The sequence below is a fragment of the Grammomys surdaster genome, unplaced genomic scaffold (assembly GCF_004785775.1).
Source record: "Grammomys surdaster isolate TR1022 unplaced genomic scaffold, NIH_TR_1.0 167, whole genome shotgun sequence".
NCBI classification, from domain to species: Eukaryota; Metazoa; Chordata; class Mammalia; order Rodentia; family Muridae; genus Grammomys; species Grammomys surdaster.
The window spans coordinates 12,481,231-12,500,183 of record NW_021604615.1 but is presented as its reverse complement, the minus strand read 5'-3'; positions in this window follow the sequence as shown (position 1 = coordinate 12,500,183).

Sequence of the window (18,953 nt, the reverse complement as noted above, 5' to 3'; positions counted from 1 at the left end):
CTCATCCTTAATGTGATATGTTTAGCAGTTGTATCTGTGGATATATATTTTGTCACAGGGGCTCTGGTCCCTTTAAAAGAAACCCAGAGAGCTTGATGCTTCCACCATGTACAAGTTGTACAGGGCAATCCTAGGTAGTAAGAAAGCCAAGATCACTCTTGTGCATTTGTTACACAATACAGGTAAATAACCTTGAAGAGTAACTCAGCAGTATGTGTTGATTTTTCATCATGTCATAAACTTTTTTGTTGTAAAATTATTTGAAGTTATAGTACAGTAATGTTTCAACGCTGTGTAACAATCACTTCTGTTTCTCTCCTTGACTTGGTTATTTGAGTGTCCTTCAAGGAAGTAAATATTTCTTTCTTTTAGTCATTCTATTAGGTTCCCACCTCAGTTAAGGGAATGAGCATTTGTTTCAGTGAGCAGCTGGAGGGGATATGACCCGACATGGCAATGGGAGTTTGAGGTGGCCTGTTCCTGACTGGTTCTTGACTGATTACTAGCTGGTCTCTGGCTACTGGCTATTTATTGGCTGCTCACTGGATGGTCATTGGCTAATCACTGGCTCCTTGCTGGATGATCATTGGCTAATCACTGGCTGCTCACTGGATAATTATGAATATGTTCTTGCCTTAGCTTATGGGTAAGAAACACTTCCTAGTACCATGAAGTCTCAAGTCTTAGGAACCCCAGTTACCTCCTTTACCAGTTGATCAGTTTCCCAAACATTCCTAAGCAATTTCCTGCATCCAGTACATTTTGTTTTAAATGTTCATGCTTGTGTCTATGTTCTCTATTTAGCCATTCATCTCTTTGTACATCTATGTTCAGCGTAGAATGTGATATACACAGTCAGATTAGAAGGGGGTTGGATTGAATTTTGGGATGTTTCAAGGCATAAGTGTCTAAGCCTTTTTACATAATTTTTATTTTTGATTATGTACATATGTGTATGTGTACATGAATGCTGTGCTTGTGGAGACCAGAGGAGGATGTTTGATCCCTTTGACCCGGAGTTAAGGCAGTTGTGAGCTGCCCAGTGTCAGTGCTGGAAACCTAACTTGGGTCCTGGGAAAGAATAGCAGGTGCTTTTTAGCAGCTGAACCATCTCTGTAGCCACAATGTAAGTTTTAAATGAACAACAACAAAATTACTCATGATTGTATAATCATGACCAGACAGTGGTAAAATAGATATTATGTCAATATGTGAGCAATATCCTAAAATAATATTTTACCAAGACATAGAAGTGAACAGTCTTTACTTGTGTTTGTTATCTATTATAATCTCAGACAAGTATATGGTATTTTAAATGTGTTGGAGAAAGACTTAAACCAACTGGAAACCCTGGTAACAAGATCTAGGTAAGATTTAAAATAATATAGAGCTTTTTATCTCTTTCAAATGGATAATTGTGTATGAAAGATAACTTAATGTCTAATACTTCATAGAATATGTATTTAAATTAATAAAGCTGACATTTTTTGTTTTGCTATGTTTTTAATAATCATATAACCTAGCGATCCAGCAAGGTATGCATGTTATTTCAAGGATTAGTTTTGAAAAATGTCAGTGAATGGTCATTAGAATTCATTCCTTTGGAAAAACCTCACTGTTAGAGAACTCTGACTTAGAATTGTAGGATATCAGTGTGTGGTCTTGGCTGATTCATAGGGAGTTTAAACGAGGTGCATAAATCCTACATCAATCAGAAATAAAAATCCATATTTCTCATCTCATCAAAAAGTGAACCAAATGGATTTTACATTGCCAGAAAGAAGTGTGCGCCAAACAACTTCTTCCTGCAGTGGTTGGAATTGGAGCATCCTGGGATACCTTTAAATATGGAAAATGACTTCAACCTTCTTTTCTTCTCTTAGTCCTTAGCCACAGGCAGCTGAAATGAGTCCCCTCAGGTATAAAGTCTCACTTGTCCCAGGTAACACAGAATCTGCCAGTTTGGGAGTCTTCAACATTATCTTCTGTGATTTATGTAGAAGGTATTTGTGATCACTGCACAATCTTTCTTAGCAAGACTGCTTTCTTTATTAAAATAGCATCACATTTCCTGTCCTGAGATATCCTGTATGTTTTTTTGTGTGTGCATATTTGTGTTTGCATATGCACATGCAGGTGTATGTACAGAGGGTGGAGGTTGGTGTCAGGCATCTTTCTCAACTACATCTGCTTCTTATTGGTTTGTTTGTTTGTTTGTTTATATTTTAGATAGGACTTTTTCACTGACCTCAAGCTCACCAATGTCACCTAGGTCAGCTAGCCAGTAACTCCCAGAGATTTTCCCGTCTCTACCTTCCCAATAGTGGGGTTACAGACACAGGCCACTAGCTCCCTGGATTTTATGTGTGTTCTGGGGACCAAACTCAAGTCTGGATTCTAGTGTGACAAGCATTTTAACATCTGAACCATCTCTGAACCCCTCCCTATGTATATTTCTCTCTGCAAGGTACACTTGCTCTTGGTAGATTTCCTGGGCTTGGTGTTCCGTAAAGACACTTCGTGTCTGGTCACTGAAAATGTAAGAGTGGAATCTGCCTTGTTTTCTTTGATGCCTGAGAAAGGGAATGGATGATGTAACTAAGTGGGTGGCATTTGTTCAGAGCAATCAATGTGTGCTCTGGACAGTGTGTACTGGGTGTCAATGTGACTGCAGAGCTATCAATGGGCTAGTGATATCGCTTACAGTGGAAACACAGCCACTCTGCTGTTCCTCATGACTTCTCTTCTTCAAGTCATCCTTGTTGAAACCTTTCAGCTGACTTGACTCTGCCTTCCTCAACACCCATGTCTACTTTTTAATTTAGGAACAACAGAGCTAGCAAGGACCCACATTTTGCTCTGTCGATGTCATCTATAACCATCCTGGTGTCCTGCTCACTTGTCACTCAGTAGTGCTTTGGTGCTCTCCACACTGTCCTGGAACTTTGACATCTGTGTGTAGTATGTAATTTTTGCTATCCCGCTTTAAGCTTCAGGTAGACCACACTACCAGGCCTGCCAGGTTCCCTTGGATCTGCGGATGAAAGACACACACACACACACACACACACACACACACACACACACACGCAGACACACACACATCAGCTTTTTTTTCAACTTGGCTTATTGGCTCAATTGCTGGGTGCTTCTAATCTCCCACGGCTAGCATGCCCTTACCAATACTCTTAGCACCCTCAATCTGCCCTTAACTCTGGTTGCTCAGTTACCTTCTTCTTGTTCTGCAACCCCAAACTGCCCTTAGGTTTAGTTGCGTTTTTAATCTCTCTCTTGGGGAAGTGGCCTATGGCTAATCCTCCCAAGATCTCACATGGCTGGTCACCTTTTCTCCTTTCACAGCATGAGGAAATTCCCTTTCTCTTCCTGCATCTCTTAGCCTACCTGTGGGGACCCAAAAATCCTGCCTCTTTCCTTCCACCCAGAAATTGGCTCCTGGCATCTTTATTGATTGATCAGGAAACAACTGGGGAACAGGACTTTAGCATCAGAACCACCCCTTACATCTGTGTGTACTTATTCACGTATGAGTACAAGTGCACATGTCCTGTGGTACACATATAAGGTCAAAGGACAATGTTGGTCCTCACCTTGTTTGAGGCAGAGAGTTCCCCTGGGACCTGTGTATGCCAGACATGCTGGCCTATGGATTATTGGGGATCCTTCTGTATCCTCTGCCTGTCGGAATTCTGGGACTACAGATACTGTTATGGCATATCTAGCTTTCTCTAGGGTTCTAGAGATTCTCTCTACCCACTGAGCCATCTCTCCACTCCTGTCCTCAGCTTTTCATGTCAGCTTAGAAATGCAGCATTATGATTAAGTGAGTTGGTATATTCTGGTCTCAAATACAACAATGTATATTTTAAAAAATTAATTTTTGTGATTCAACCCAGGAATCTGAACATGTCAAAAGCAGTTTTCCAGCGCATCCTTATTTTCATGTATGTATTTTAATCTGCTTCTCCTGTGATAATAGAATTTATTATTTTTGAGGTGGAGATCATTTAGTGAAAATCACAATGCGTTAGAGAAGGAAGCATAGTGGGGGTAAAGGAAAAGCATTGTTGTAATTTGTAACTAAAATCTGCATTTTGATTTTCAGACTGGTATGTGCAGGAGAGTCACGTGTAGCATCAGTGTAGTAAGAACAAAACAAAAGAAAGCCACTGAGGATACAGTCCCCACCTATATGCATGCAAGGAGCAGTCCCTTCAGACTGCTGTGAAGCAACTTAGTCTAGCTAGGGGATTCCAATGCCCAGACACCTTGCCGATTATTTTTCCGAAAATTAAATTGAATCGTTCCGCTGTGTGAGCATCACGAAGCAGCATCCAAACTCTCTTATTTTCCAGCTCTTCTTGGTTGTAGTAACTTCATTCCCTTGTGGTCTCCTTTTAATCTTCAGTTCTGTTTCATCCCATGTTCCATTTTAGCTTCTCAGAGTGGATTCTTTTCCCCAAGATTATCGACACATTCCCATTCCTGGGACCAGTGGCTGCGAGCCTCCCAATGCAAGCCAGCCTAAAGCTTAATCAAGGAGACAACAGTGACACGATGCTTGTTTGAAATTGCTTCACAAGCACTGCCCTACCTCAGTGGAGCTCACTGCTGATTCGCTGCTGCAGAGTGGCAGCCGTAGTTTCTCAGGGCAGTGCCCCTTCTGCATCTGTGGCTGCATCTTTGATCATTTTACAAATGCTGTAAAACCACAGAGGTTTGCCCAGAGGAGTCCTTTCCTGAAGACAGTGCCATCGTAGAAATGGTGTCGTCGCTATCTGTCAATCATTAGTGCTTTGCCTCTCCCCATAATATTTTGAATCTGACAGTTTTACTGCAGTTTCAAAGACTGTCAAGATCTCTGCATTGTTTATAGTAAGCTCGAGAGTGGATTCATGGGCAGATGTGACATAATTACACACTTCTTCACATTCTGAGGCTGCAGTTTGAGGAGGACAATGAAGGATGGTCTCTTTGTGAGGACTCTGGTAACAAATGGGAAGCCAAGCTCCTGACGAAGGCCCAGGTTTCCTCATGGAAGTCGGTGACAAGTTTTCAAGGTCAGAGAAGGAAGTGGACATACCAGTCAGATGCTGATATAGGTTGCTGCCTCTCTCTTTCTCTTCAGGAGTCTTGGTCCCTTTTTCTAAGTGGCAACTCAGGTCAGAATCACTACCTTCATCTGGCTGACAAATCAGACAGGGAATATGAGGCTTTATACGTCTTCCATTCTTCACAAGAAAGAAGATTTACACAGCTCATGTTTGGCATTTTGTCCCACCTTGTTGGGACATAGAGGAAATCAGGTTGGTTGCTTGTGTTTCAACCACGTGAAGTAGGGCTCAGAGTGGAAATCTATGGAATTCAGGGAGAGACAAGAACTCATGGATGGTTATAGGAATCACTATGTGTCAAATCACCAAACCACAATATCCACTGTCACTTCACAGGACATAAACAGGAGCTCCTGGGGAGAGGGCAGGAGAGATGCTGCCTTCTGAGGGAAGGCATCAGGAACAAGAATATCTCAGGGACACAGATTCATCTTGTATTTATTTAGAAAAGAGTGAATTCTATAGCTCATGGGCATGACCATTTGAGGGCTTTTAAGTCTAAGAAGATATGCTGTTCTGGAGATAAAAATCCTGTATTTTTATATCATGGGGGCAGGTAAGAGGAAACATTTAGGGATTAGGCATTTATAGTTATAAAATATAACTGGCTCCCTTGGCTGTATGGAAAGCAGCCACAGTAACATCAGACCAAGTGTGCGACCAGCCTACAGATGATGGGGTAGTGTTCCCCAATGAATTTTTTTGGTGTGGATTTAACAGCATACAGGACTGGCCTAACTTCCAGGAAGATTTGTGGGAATAAGTCTTCATTTTCAACCTGTAGAAATTTAGAATCACCTAGGAGACAAACCTTGGGATATTTCGTTTTCAGAGAGGCCAAATTGAAGAAAGAAAACCTACCTTAAATGATACTAGTACATATATCCTGTGGGCCATGTCCCAGAATAAATACAAAGGAAAAACCAAGAACCAAGAGAGTGAACTGACCTCGAGCCTTCCTCTCTGATCCACTTCCTGACCTTGGGTGCAGTGTAGCCAGCTGTCCCACACTGTGCTCACTGTGCCTTCCTGTCACAGCAGACTGAGTCCCCTGCTAAGAGGCTGAGCCCAAATAAATTCGTCCCTGCTCAGGCAACTTCTGTCAGTGCAAGACAGAAAAGTAAACAACATAAAAATCATTCACAAATTAACACCCTCTTCTAAGCTTTCCATGTGGTTAGAAAATGTAGATGAATTTTCAAATGATTTTTCTTAGAATATCTATAACATATAATTGAATTAGATAGTCATCTGTTCGCTGGCTGTCTACCCCCTCTTCCTTTTGACTTTTGAATTCCTTGCCTTGTGTTTGCCCTTCCAACACAGCCAGTCCCAGGAAAGAGCTTCACCCTGCTTCAGCTCCAATATTGAAATGTCCTAAGCCCATTTTTAGATCTCTTGATGAGTTATATATTTGGAGGGTGCCCATGTTGTTTGGAGAGGCAGCCCTGGATATCTTTCCTTTGTTCTTAAAGGGAGAAGGTATTGTGGTTTTTACTTTAAAGTTTCTCCTAATTTCTAGGTCCTGAAGGTTTGGTCTGCAGGGTGAGAGGTACTGCTTGGAGAGCATCCAGAGGTTCTGGGAGTAAGTTAGGCAATTAGGGCACTGTCTCAAAAAGGATTTTTGGGACTGGAGCACCCTTCTCTGTCTCAGAGCTTTCCAGATTCCATGAGGCAGGCCTCTTTTCCATCATGGCAGGTCTCTCAGTGGCATATTGCTCCTTCTGTGGGACTAAAAGTTCACAAGGCCAAGAACTAGAGACTAGAGGAGGAAGGACCTAAGACTAGAAGAGGAACTATCCTAAAGAGGAAGGTCCCCAGAAGAGAATGACATAGCAAATGCTAGGCAGAGCTACAGACTTGAGTTTTCCCAGACATATGAAACCTCTGAGTTCACCACTTTTATCCCTGGTGTGTGTATGTGTGTGTGTTTTCTGTCATGTAATATGATGTCATCTTCTTAAGGAAGTACAGTCTTTCCAATACTTGTTCAAGAAGAAGCATTGTTATTGATCACTCCAAAGCCTTCTATCAGAACTGAAGTTTCAGGGAGATGTTCAATATTATGCCCACAAACCTCTGCTTCCCTCCTGTGGCTGCACACCTGTATATCCTTGAGAGAACTGTGTCTGCCTCTCATGGACTCAAATGGTTTGATGAGCTATTATGATTGTCAGTATGATGGGATTTAGAATTACCATAGAAATATATTTTACATCTTTAAAAGAATTTCATATTTATGTTAACTGATGTTAGAAAACAGACTCTAAATATGGCTGATACCACTTCATGGGTTAGAGTCACAGACTGAATACAAAAATGTAAGCCAGCTGACCACAAACACTAATCGCTTTGCTTCCTGAGTTTAGACATGTGTGACCAACTGCCTTCTTCTGACACAATTTCTACACCTCAACAGACTTTGTCCCCTAGAAACTGTGAGCCCAAACAGAACCAACTTTCTTTGTTTTTTCCTTCCTCCTTCCTTCCTTCTTTCCTTCTTTCCCTAAGTTGCCTTCATCATGTATTTTGACACAGAAACAAGCCAAGTAACGAATACAAACCCATACTTTCTTTATGATAATAAACTCATTATATAATTATACTTATTCACGATGTGGTCTATAAAACACAGACTTAACAAGGATGCTTTCCTGGGACATAGTTTCTCATGATAAATTATCTTCCTGGACCTGAAGTGATGGTTAAGAGCTGTTGATGTTCCTGCAGAGGATCAGGGTTCAGGTGTCAATACCACACTGGGGCTCTCAACCTCCCCTGACTCCAGTTCTGGGGTGTGATGTGATACTCTCTTCTTGTCTCCAGCGACTGCTGTGTGCATCTGGTGCATGTATACTCATTTAGGTCACACACAAACTATCTAGAGTCTATATAGTATCATGCATGAGTAAGGAAAAATATATTTTGTTTAGGTATGTGTGCCTTGACACATGTAAACCGTGAAAACATGTAAACCTGTGTCCTTGATAAAATATAAACATATTTCTATAAACTCTATCATTCCCTGAAGCACATAGTTCAGTGTCTGCACGGATTTCCATATGAAATTTTTTATATGTAACCTGGGAAAAGGAAAACGGAGCTTGGGTCTGGGAAGTTTCTTATCTCTCTCTTTTACTTCCACCAGTAGACTTAAAGTCAAATGATGGAGAAAATAGAAATCTGTACTGCGCTTCTACACATATTCCTAAAATCAATGAGTAAGTAAGTAAATAAATAAGTAAATGACATTTATATGTGCATTAAGCACCAGAATGCATATTCCTTTGTGACGGATGGATTCTAGTTAGATGAAATTATTACAATAAGGACAACTTATGTGAACCAGCAATACTAATGTTGGCATATTTTTTTCATAGCTACATTCTCTTTTCATATTTATCTTGTATTTGAACTCTGCATATAGTTGCAGTTTCTTGAGAGGAGGAAATAAAGCAACTTGAATTGAATCCTAAGCCTGTTTGAAGACCAAAAACAAATAGATTTTCTTCTATTCTTTGAAAATGCTGTTGTGTCAGAATTTTTTGTATTATTTTTGAACAGGATGAATTTTTCTCATTATGATCAAAATATTTTGTAGACAACTAAGTGTGTGAGTTCTTATTTATTAAGAAAACTGTATTTTCACTTAGATTGAATGCTGGTGACTCCCCTGAGTTCATGGAATGTCCATCTGTCTTTCTTGTTCATGAGTACTAGTTCTTCATGGATACCAGTCTCATTTTTATGTAAGCCATTGTTCTTTTTTCTGTCTGTACTTGGGGTCAGGAAAACTTGTCTTGATCTGGTTCCTAGCTCTATCACACATTGGTATCAACCTCACAATGTCTTCTTTGAGCTATAATTTCTTTCTTGTAGAATGAAGATGTGAGGGTGTATGATAGTCCACACAAGTAACCCTATTCATGGACAAGTATGACCAAAAAAGTCAGACTGAGCCTTACTTGAGTTACATAGAATTACATTGAGTTACTTGAGAATTTGAGGCTGAGTTTAGCTAAATAATAAGGCCCTGTCTAAGAAGCAAAGAATCAAAAATAATTAAAAATTTAAAAAACACTCAAGAAAAAGAACAAATGTTGGTGATGGTTAACATTAATTATCAAGTTGACAGAGTCTAAATTCACCACGGAGTCAAATCTCTAGGCACATTTGAGAGAGACTATCTATATTGGGTTCATTGAGGTGGGAAGGCCCTCTCTGAATGAAGGCTGTACCATTTTATGGCACCAGGATACCAGGGGCATGGCACCAAGGGTACCAAGATGAATCACAATGAGAAAGAGAACTCTAGGCATTAGCATCCATCTGAGTACACTGATGCTTTCTCATGTCCCTGAAAGCATTGCTTACCCACAGTGATGAACGGCACTGATGAACCTTGGGACAAAACAAACTGTCCCTTCCTTAAGTTGCTTTTGTCACTTATTTTGTTACATCAATGAGAAAAATAACAAATACAAGAAGACATCAGCCCCACAGGTAAGTATGCTATTAGTAACCAGGCAAGAAAGAAGGCCCAAACCAAACACTCAATCAAAGATAGAGTGGTTGTGTGCTGAACCTTGTTCTATGACTGTGGAAAGAGAGAATTAGAATCTAAAAGAGGTAATGAATACTCCAATCCATCATCCCAGTTTCTACACACAATCAGAGGTCACAAAGAGACCCAATAATGGTGGTCCAAGTCTCCCTGATACATCAGTCCACATTGTTCAGTCCATTGTGGGGGAACCTCCACACCCAGTCTGATTTCAGGCCAAACCCTGCATTTCCATTTACCCCGGGAACTGTCAGAATGCCAACTGAAAAATTGACCTTTCAAAGTACTAAGCAACTTAATTATTTTCAAAATTTAATTTGTCCAGTCTGGTACCAACTCTCTACTGAATCAGATGTTTCCTGTTTCATAAAATATAGTGTTTATAGATGCTGAGCTCATTGCTGGAAGAAGTATTGTCTGGGGGAGGAAAGGAGGTTTCCAAACCGTGCACCCTATGGCCATTCTCCGAGCTCCCACCATCTCATCCCACAGTCTCCTTTACCTCACAGTGCGTGGCTCACACTGTATAGTTGTTTCTTCCTGCTTTCCAACTTCAAAATATTTTAAAAAGGATATTTAGTAAATTTGCAAAATACTTGACTCTAAAGACAGCTGGATTATTTTAATGATAACCACTGATCTGGGAGTTCTACGTCCGTTTTTCAGGAACTTTCTGCCGTCAGTGTTGGCGAATTATTTGAAAGCCATGGTCTTCTCATCAATGTGTGTGGGTGTAAATACATCTGCCACTATTGCAAGCAAAATGCATCATCAAATAAGATCATACCTGCATGAATATGTATTGTAGGGACTAGAGAGATGACCCAGTAGTTAAGTGTACTTTCTGCTCTTGCAGAGAACGTGGGTTTGGTTCCCAGCATCCACTTAGTAGCTCACAAGTATCTATATGTCCAGTTTCAGGGGATGCACTATTCTCAGCTAGCCTCTGAGGGCAACAGGCATACATGTAGTACATACAGTCTCCTAAGCACACACACAAACAAATAAAAGTAAATACATCTCAAAAAAGTCAACATGCAGATGTCTTAGAGAACCTGGCCTTTGCTTGTATAATTTTAAAAATACTTGGAACCGGCTTTAGAACGAGCAAGTCAAAAGATAAACATTTATCAGACAAGGAGAGGATTTGGGCTATGAATTCTAAAAATGAAAAATTACTATTGTGATGAGGGCCATTCTCCCTTCCCTGTGAGCATCAGTCATGACACTTGCACTCCCCTTACCTCTGTAGCATCACATGTGTTATTAGACATATACACAGAGATGCCTTGTCTTAAGCTGTCCAGTATCCAGGATACTCCATTTCTTCTGTGTGCTCTAACTCCTACTTGCTAAGTTAGATGCTACTTCTTATGTGACTCCTACGGAGGCATGCTGAAAGCTCTATCGCCACATTCACACTGGGACTCAGTTACCCACAGCAATAACTCACAATAGCATCTGTTGATTCTCAGTCTTCTCTCTGAAGCTTGGCTGTTTCTTTTGTGTCCTTTAGGCAGAACTCGGTCTCTTTTTGCAGACCTGCCTGGATGGACCATCTTGTTTCTTCTCGCTGGGGTTGGAATCAGATCTGTGATGGAGAATTCACCCTGGGGAGGCTGGGCTCCTAGAAGAGCAAGCCAATGGGGGATGGGGTCGGGGAGTGCATTTTAAGTTTTGCCTTTTGTCAAAATGTTTCACTGAGGGGGGTGGGGGTGAGTCATGTGGTTGAGGTGAAAGGCTGTAGCCTTGGGAAGCAGATTTGACTCAGGAAGTCCATGGGAGTACTGCAAGTAATAGGCAACATTCAGCTTCCCACAGTCAAGCATCCTGTGCGGAGATCTTCCTCCACTAATTTTCCAGGTAAATAGTACCAAAAGCTAACTCTAGGCTCCACTGAGCTGGTAGAAAGTAATGGAACTCAAGAAGCATGGTTTAACTACTCTGCCCTTTGGTGACTTCTGTTTAAAACAAGTTAGCAAGACGTGGGAGGATAACTTCCGTTTTCTATGGGCTGACAGCCTCAGTTTACCTCAGAGTCAGTATCAGGAGGATCACAGTTCACAAGTACAGGGAGAACAAAAGAAAAGTCAAAGCTGGCCCATGAGATACAGAGCAATAGTTCAGGTACCTGTTGGAAAAATAATCTGGACCTTACCCAACATCCAATGCTTCTTCCTCTGCTTTTGCCTCCCTTGGACTTTCTCTGTACTAACTTGATGCATGCTTCTAAGGATACAAACCAGCATTCTTCAAGAGGTACATGCCCTGTCAACACAATGGGGTCCTTTGCCTGTCCTGTTAGTCAGTTGCTTAACTGTGAGTAGTGACCATGTATGTTTTCAAATTTATTCATCTTTATTCATGTTGCTAGTGTTTCCATCTTACGGAAGGACATACAGCAATGTCAGAACAACATGGCAGTTGGCACAGTCGGGTTCCTGTGGCGGACAGGAAAATGGTGCCATTGTAGGATACAGCAATCGTGAAGCCATTGTCATAGTGTTCACATGTATACATTAATAAATGACCTCTTTAGGGGATTTCTTTAAAGGGAAAAGCGACAGGCACTAGCTCTCCAGCAGCTGATTGCTTAGTGAGTGAGCGAGCTGACATCAAATGAGCAGTACAAATAGAGGGTAAAGGTCATATTTGAACAAACGTGCCAATTTTAGTGAGGTCAAAGGGTGCATTTCCCAGCCTTCCAGGGTGTAGGGCTCCTCTGTTCCCTATTAACAAGACTCAATCACGGACAGAAGTGTTCATTCCCCGTCAATCAGGTTTTTCCCTTTATCTTTACTTCTTTGGGTTTTGCAGCTAGAACTCTGCTCTCTCCTCTTTATGTGCAGATGTGCTAGAATAACTATTTATTTACATTAAAACCCCACATTATGGCCCTATCTAATTTCGCATTTGAACCATCTGAAGTGTGCGCTCTCTGGCAACGGCCGCAGGGCTGGCTTTGCGATCACAGCCGAGTTTCATTTGCTCCCAAACCTTTCATGTTTTGTTCAGTGCCCTTCTGGAGTTTGGCAAAATTACTTTTAATTATCTCAGTGGCTTCCTTTAATAAGTGGCTCTGAGCAGTTTCTAAGGGTCTGCTCTAATCTTTCTGTGTGCGGTCATTCTTGCCTCTCTAAAATGTACTAAAAGCAGCCACCAAGGGCAGGCTGATGCCGCAGAACTCTCCAGAGTTGGGAGCTGGGCTTGCTTGGTTAACGGTAGCACCAACACAAGACAGAACTTCTGACCTGGGAATCCAAGATTCCAGCATTTTAGGGATCAGCATAGTGGGCTGATTCTCCTTCTGTCCCGCCTGCTTCTGCCCCCAGTGACATGATCTAGTGTGCTCTTGGTGCAGGAAGATATGGCAGCATCCTGGGGGCTGGGGTACCATGTGAATTACTTCTTCATTTATTTTGGAACATGGTCATTTTTATAGTTCTTCTGAGATTTAGCCAGACCAACAGGAGCTTTCAAAGGAATTGTACACACACACACACACACACACACACACACACACACACACACAGATCAAATCCAGCCCAACACCAAGTGGGACAAACTCTGCTTCACCATGTGCAGATCCTGGCAATACACATTGGCAGCTTGACACTTGCCCAGCTGGAATATGACTTCTTGCTTTATTCTCTAGATAAAGTGGATGTCTTTGAGGGAATATATATATATATATTTTTATTGGGCTGCAAAATTTTTGTTGGTTAATAGCACTTCTTGCTCTTCCAGATGACCTGGGGTTTCTCCCAGCATCAACAAGGTAGCTCACAACTGTCTGCAACTCCAATACAGGGGTTCAACCCTCCTCTGGCTTTTGTTTAGTCTACACAGACATATGCTGCACCGATATACATGCAGGCAAACACTCATGCACTTAATAAAATAAGAGACAAAAGGAGTCAATATTCTGAATGTAGTTAGCAGACACTCTTTACCTGCCCTCGGGGTTGAGCAATTCACTGTGAATCGCTCAGTCCATTTGTTCCACTTTGCAGTCTCGTTGTCAGGGTGCATTTGGTTTGGTTAATAACCCACCTCTCTTGTTCTGAAGTCCCTTCCTCCATCTGTTCTTATTTTCCCAAACTCTCACTTCCCTACTTCTATATCTTATCCTAAAAACAAGATATTTGTGAACAAATGTTTGAAACAAACTGGTTTCAAAATACAAAAGCTAGATAAGTATTCTCTGTTACTCAAGTAATTTTTTTTCTTTTGCTGTGTGCTTTCCTGAAAGGGATGTTACACGTTTATATGGCAGCTGGAAAGATGAACCAGACCTATAAAGATGGCTTTTCCCTAGGTGTGTTGTCAAGAACATTGTTTAACATAATACTTAGTACTTTTCTTTGGAGGCGGGGGGAGGTCCACAAGAGAACACAGGCATTAGTTAAAACTTTAACAGTCGTGCTGCATCCGAGAAAGTGATTTGTTGTTATCTTACAGAACCAGCTCCCTTTCATCAATGACAGCTTAAAAGCACACAGTTGGGTGTGTGGCTCACTGCACAAGCCTTGAGTGCATTCAGCGAGGAGGGCGGTGTGCTACACAGCTCTTGCTTGAACAGTGTGATCTTTACCCTCCTCTGACTTATTTTCAAGTCAAGAGAGAGTAGAAGCGTGGACATCAGTTCTTAACTTCATTCACCACAAAGTGAAAGGTTAGCGAGGAATTGGACTTAGCCACTGGCTCTCTCACTGTCTCAGAGAAGTCTTTCTCCATCCACTCTAGAATTCCCACCATTCTTCCCTATCCCTGCTTACTTCTTCCCCTCCTTTCTCCTTCCATCCCTTCCTCCCTCTCCCTTCATTCTTTTCTCTCTTCTCTCTCCCCTCCTTTCCATCTCCTTCTGTCCCTTCCCCCTCCTTTCTTTTTGCCCCATATTTTTCGTTTTTCTCTCTCTGTCTCCTCTTTCTCACCCTCTCCTTCCTTGCCTCACGAGACTCCCGTTTTCCTTCTCCCTCTCATTCCTATCTTGTACCTGTCTGTTTTTTTTTAAAGTTCATGCTGGCATCCCTCTCCATGTCCTGATTTTTCTTGAGCTTGTATCTCTGCTACTTCAGGGGGAGCAACCTGCAGATATTCCTTCTCTGCCTATCTCTTCTGTAATTCCAGTCGCACAACTCTGTAGGTTCTCAGGGTCTTCATTTGAATCCTGCTGATCCTCAGGTCTTAGTTAACAGAATTCTCAGTGTCTTGTCTGCCCTCTGAACTGCACTTTCCTGTTTCCTTCCTTTAGTGCCTTATATCTAACATACAATTTGCACTGAGATTTCAAAATCCACTCTTACATTTCTATCAATTCTGCCTTTTAGTTATTGAATCTATCCCTACCCACTCTCCCTTCCTTATGAAACTTGAGTTCTCATTAACTTAAACTTACATGGTTTCTGCATTCATCTTCAGGTCACTGCTAAATGAGTTATTATTGATTAATAAATAACAGAGCAGCATTGTGAACTAGAATGAATGTGGCCACTGGAGTCAGAGGTCATTGCACCTGACCCCTCACCCTTCCTCTGTCTTATATTCATAAATTATTTTCATAAAATAATGTTAGAATTCTTGCATAAATCACCATGGGCTGGAGTATGCCTGGCAATAAATCCCAGGGGTCAATACAATACAACTCTACATCTACCTTATGTAATGTAGCCAATAGAGGATGTTTTTCCTGCTTCGAAACGTCATGCTGCTGTGCTGTTTTGTAGTAATAATTAAGAGATTTGGCTCAGAGGCCACGCATGTCATCTGTCCCTAATTTTACTGGCCAAAGAGAACAGGACTGCAATAGCACATTATCTAAGGTTGCCTTATGAACCCCTCTGGCTTTACCAAAACTTTTGGACTTTTCTGTGTCCAAAGTTTTCTGGAATTCTGAGATTCCAGGTGAAAGAGAGAGAGGAGTCTACTTCTGGGAAGCCATTCTTCCTGGTGTCTTTGTATATTATTTTCCTCTGAGCATTGTGGAGAGGGAGGCAAGGAAGAAGGGAGAAAAAAAGAAAGAGAAGGAGGAAGAAGGAGGAAAGGAGAAAGAGGAGAAGGGAGAAGAGGGTAGAGAAGACAAGAGGGTAGGGAGAAGGGGAGGGGAGAGGAGGGAAGAGAAGAATTTCTTGTAAAACTTGTCAATAGCCACCAGCCCTATCTGGTCATGCCCTGCTCTTAGGAACCTACCTACCCTTAAGACAGTGTGTACAGCTGCAGTAACACCATAGATTAGGAGTTGACACTCATTCACACCTAGCTTTTCATAGGAGCGTTCAATCATCCTTGTGTCATTCACTGCTGCAAATACCCTTTCTCTTTTCAGTCAGGGTGATTGGATTATTTGCTAAATCTGTAAGTTCTGGGTTCTCCCTGTTTAACATGTCCTTCAGGCACATCCTCTCTTCTCTGTTTATTAGATTCTGCTTAGAAATCTTTCAAAGTTTTGCTTAGAAATCTCCTCAGCTATATATCCAGTTTCCATCTCCATAGTTTCTTCCTTCCACAAAACTTTGCATAAAAATCTTCATAAAGTTCTTTGCCACTTCATGATAAGGATTGCATTCATTGCCCTTTTGAGAGACACTTTACTTTTCACAGTCTTTCTCATGAGTGACCTCTAAGGAAACACATTTTATCTTTGCTCAGGAGAGTCTTCCTTGCAGTCTGTATTGCTACCAAAAGGCCTATCCCTGAAATCTCTAGTCTCCTTTATGGTAGAAACCTCTTCCAACCTCTGACCACTGCCCAGTTATAAGCCACCTCCCACATTTAGCTAGTTTGCACAACAGTTTACATAACTGATAATTATGTGTTGCTGTTCACCTATTTGAGCACACTGCCTAGATGCAACATTATACACACTGGTGGTGAAAACTTGTGTTTTGTTTTTGTTTTGTTTGTTTGTTTTTCAAATTGCAGGAAGCTTAAATGCTTCAGTCAAAGGGATGCAATTGAGTCCCTGGTCATGCTTCTTCTGGACTGTCAATGACTTTTCTTTCCTTGTGTGGTGTTTCACTTAAACAGGTATGAATGTAGAAAGAAGAAGACAGAGAAGAAATAACACTTCCTTCTTAACATCCATAGCTACTGAATTGCAATGTGTACTCCACAAACTAACTCTTAAGAATATACTTATATTCCTACTTTGTAAAACTTAGACTTGTAATAAGAAGAGATATAAGATGTTTTAAAAAGTGGCAGGAACTATTTTATTATATATACATAAAAATATATATTAAACATATAAATATATATTAAAAGTATAAATATATGTAACATATGTATATATTAGAATATTCATAAATGTACACATATATTTTAACTATCTCTTTTTCTATCTATTATCTATCTATCTATCTATCTATCTATCTATCTATCTATCATCTATCGATCTACCCATCTATATTCTCCAAAGATGAGCCCGTTTCTGATATGGTCATTTGCTTCAGCCTAGACTAGAGAGAGTGGAGTAGAGGTTCCAGAAAAAGAAGTGAACATAGGTGTGAAATAAACTTCTGTTATTCTAAGATACTGAAATGTTGAGCTACCTGTGTTCACAACACAACCCACAGAGAACTATCTAGTAAACTCCTGAAAGGCACTTATTGTGGGTCTGCTTTTCCTGCTATAGACACACACAGTAAAGGGATTACAGAATCTTCTAACAGTCACCAAGGCAACATTTCCTGATTAATCCCCCTTTCAAACGTACTTTCCTAGAATTGCAGAGGTATTTTAAATAAAAAAAAATGTCTTTCATAAGTTCAGATATTTGACCACTTGATTCCCAGTTGGTGGCAGTGTTTGAGAAGGATGTGAAAATTTGGGGGATGGAATTTTGCTAGAAGTATGCCATTGGGAGAAGAATTTGGTGTCTATAGTCCCACCTTACTACAAGTTTACGCTCCTTCTTTCATGTTTGTGGCAAATATGTGACCTCTCTGTTTCTTGGTCCTGACAGCATGCCTACTCCTGCTGCCATATTTCCTGGCCATGTTGGACTAGCATCTCTCTGAAACTGAAAACCAATTTGATTTTTTCTTAAATGAATTGCAATGGTACAAAGAAATAAAATAAAAACAAAAACCAACACTCAGGGCAGGAGTGATGATTCAGCAATTTAGGGTACTGGCTGCTCTTCCAAAGCACCTAGGTTCAATTCCTAATACCTACTATGCCAGCACAGAACTGTCTATAACTCCAAGATCAGACAGACAGAGATGCAGACAAAACACAAATGCACATAAAATAAAAATAAATTATTTTAAGAAAGTTTTAAAAAGACATTAAACTCATAGAATAAGTGGCAATGGTCATGATATTTTATCACAGCAACAGAAAAATAACCAAGAAAATAGTCGAGTTTTCTTAACCTCTTTCTCAGCATATTTTGTTTTGACTTAAACTATTGTTGCAAGCCAACTTATTAAACTCAGCCATTGGGTTTTATAGTAAAATTCAATAGATGTTTTAATGACATCAATTTCCTTCTCTGTAATTTTCTATGTATTTCTGTAACAATAATAACCAATCTTCATCTTTAGGGACAGCTTTTCACAGCTATTCCCTTCTTCAAACTTCCGTGGTTCCCTAAGTAGGTAACAATGCTCCCTGACTCAAATTCCCTTAATATTAGATTGCAATTGCATAGCAGACATAACTTTTTTCTTCATGTGGAACTTATGAATATACCCTTTCTCTTTGAGAGCATATATGGACATGAGAATATGTTTGAAAGAGTATTCAGACAGTTTACAGTTCTCCATAGGCACCGAGTACAGACACAGCAAGCTCCATGCCAACTCCTGGATGTTACAACAGAAATTGATTGAGGAATTATTCAAAAGAAAGCAATGTTTATTTTGATTGAAAGATTGCCTACTAAGAAGGATGCTTATAGGAACCCCTTGGTCTGTGAATTAGGGTTTGCTAGCTTCATTTAGAATGCCTGTGAAATGAAGATAAACTGAGTGAAAGCTATAAAAAACTTAGGCACCTTCAACTTTAATTCAGCCTTGCATTGATTGACTCCGGGTTGGATAGCCATCCTTCACTGCTTTTTCAAATTATGTTTTCTACTTAATGTTTCCTCATGAATCATTAATTCCCATTCCATCTATGCTTCTAAGGAGCTTCTTGACAACATAACAGAGATTTTATTCTTCTTATCTGTCTCTCTCTGCTCTCTCTACACTTCAGCATCTGATCTTGACTTTAGAGCAGTTCCCCAGGTTGGAGATACAACCTGGACTTTC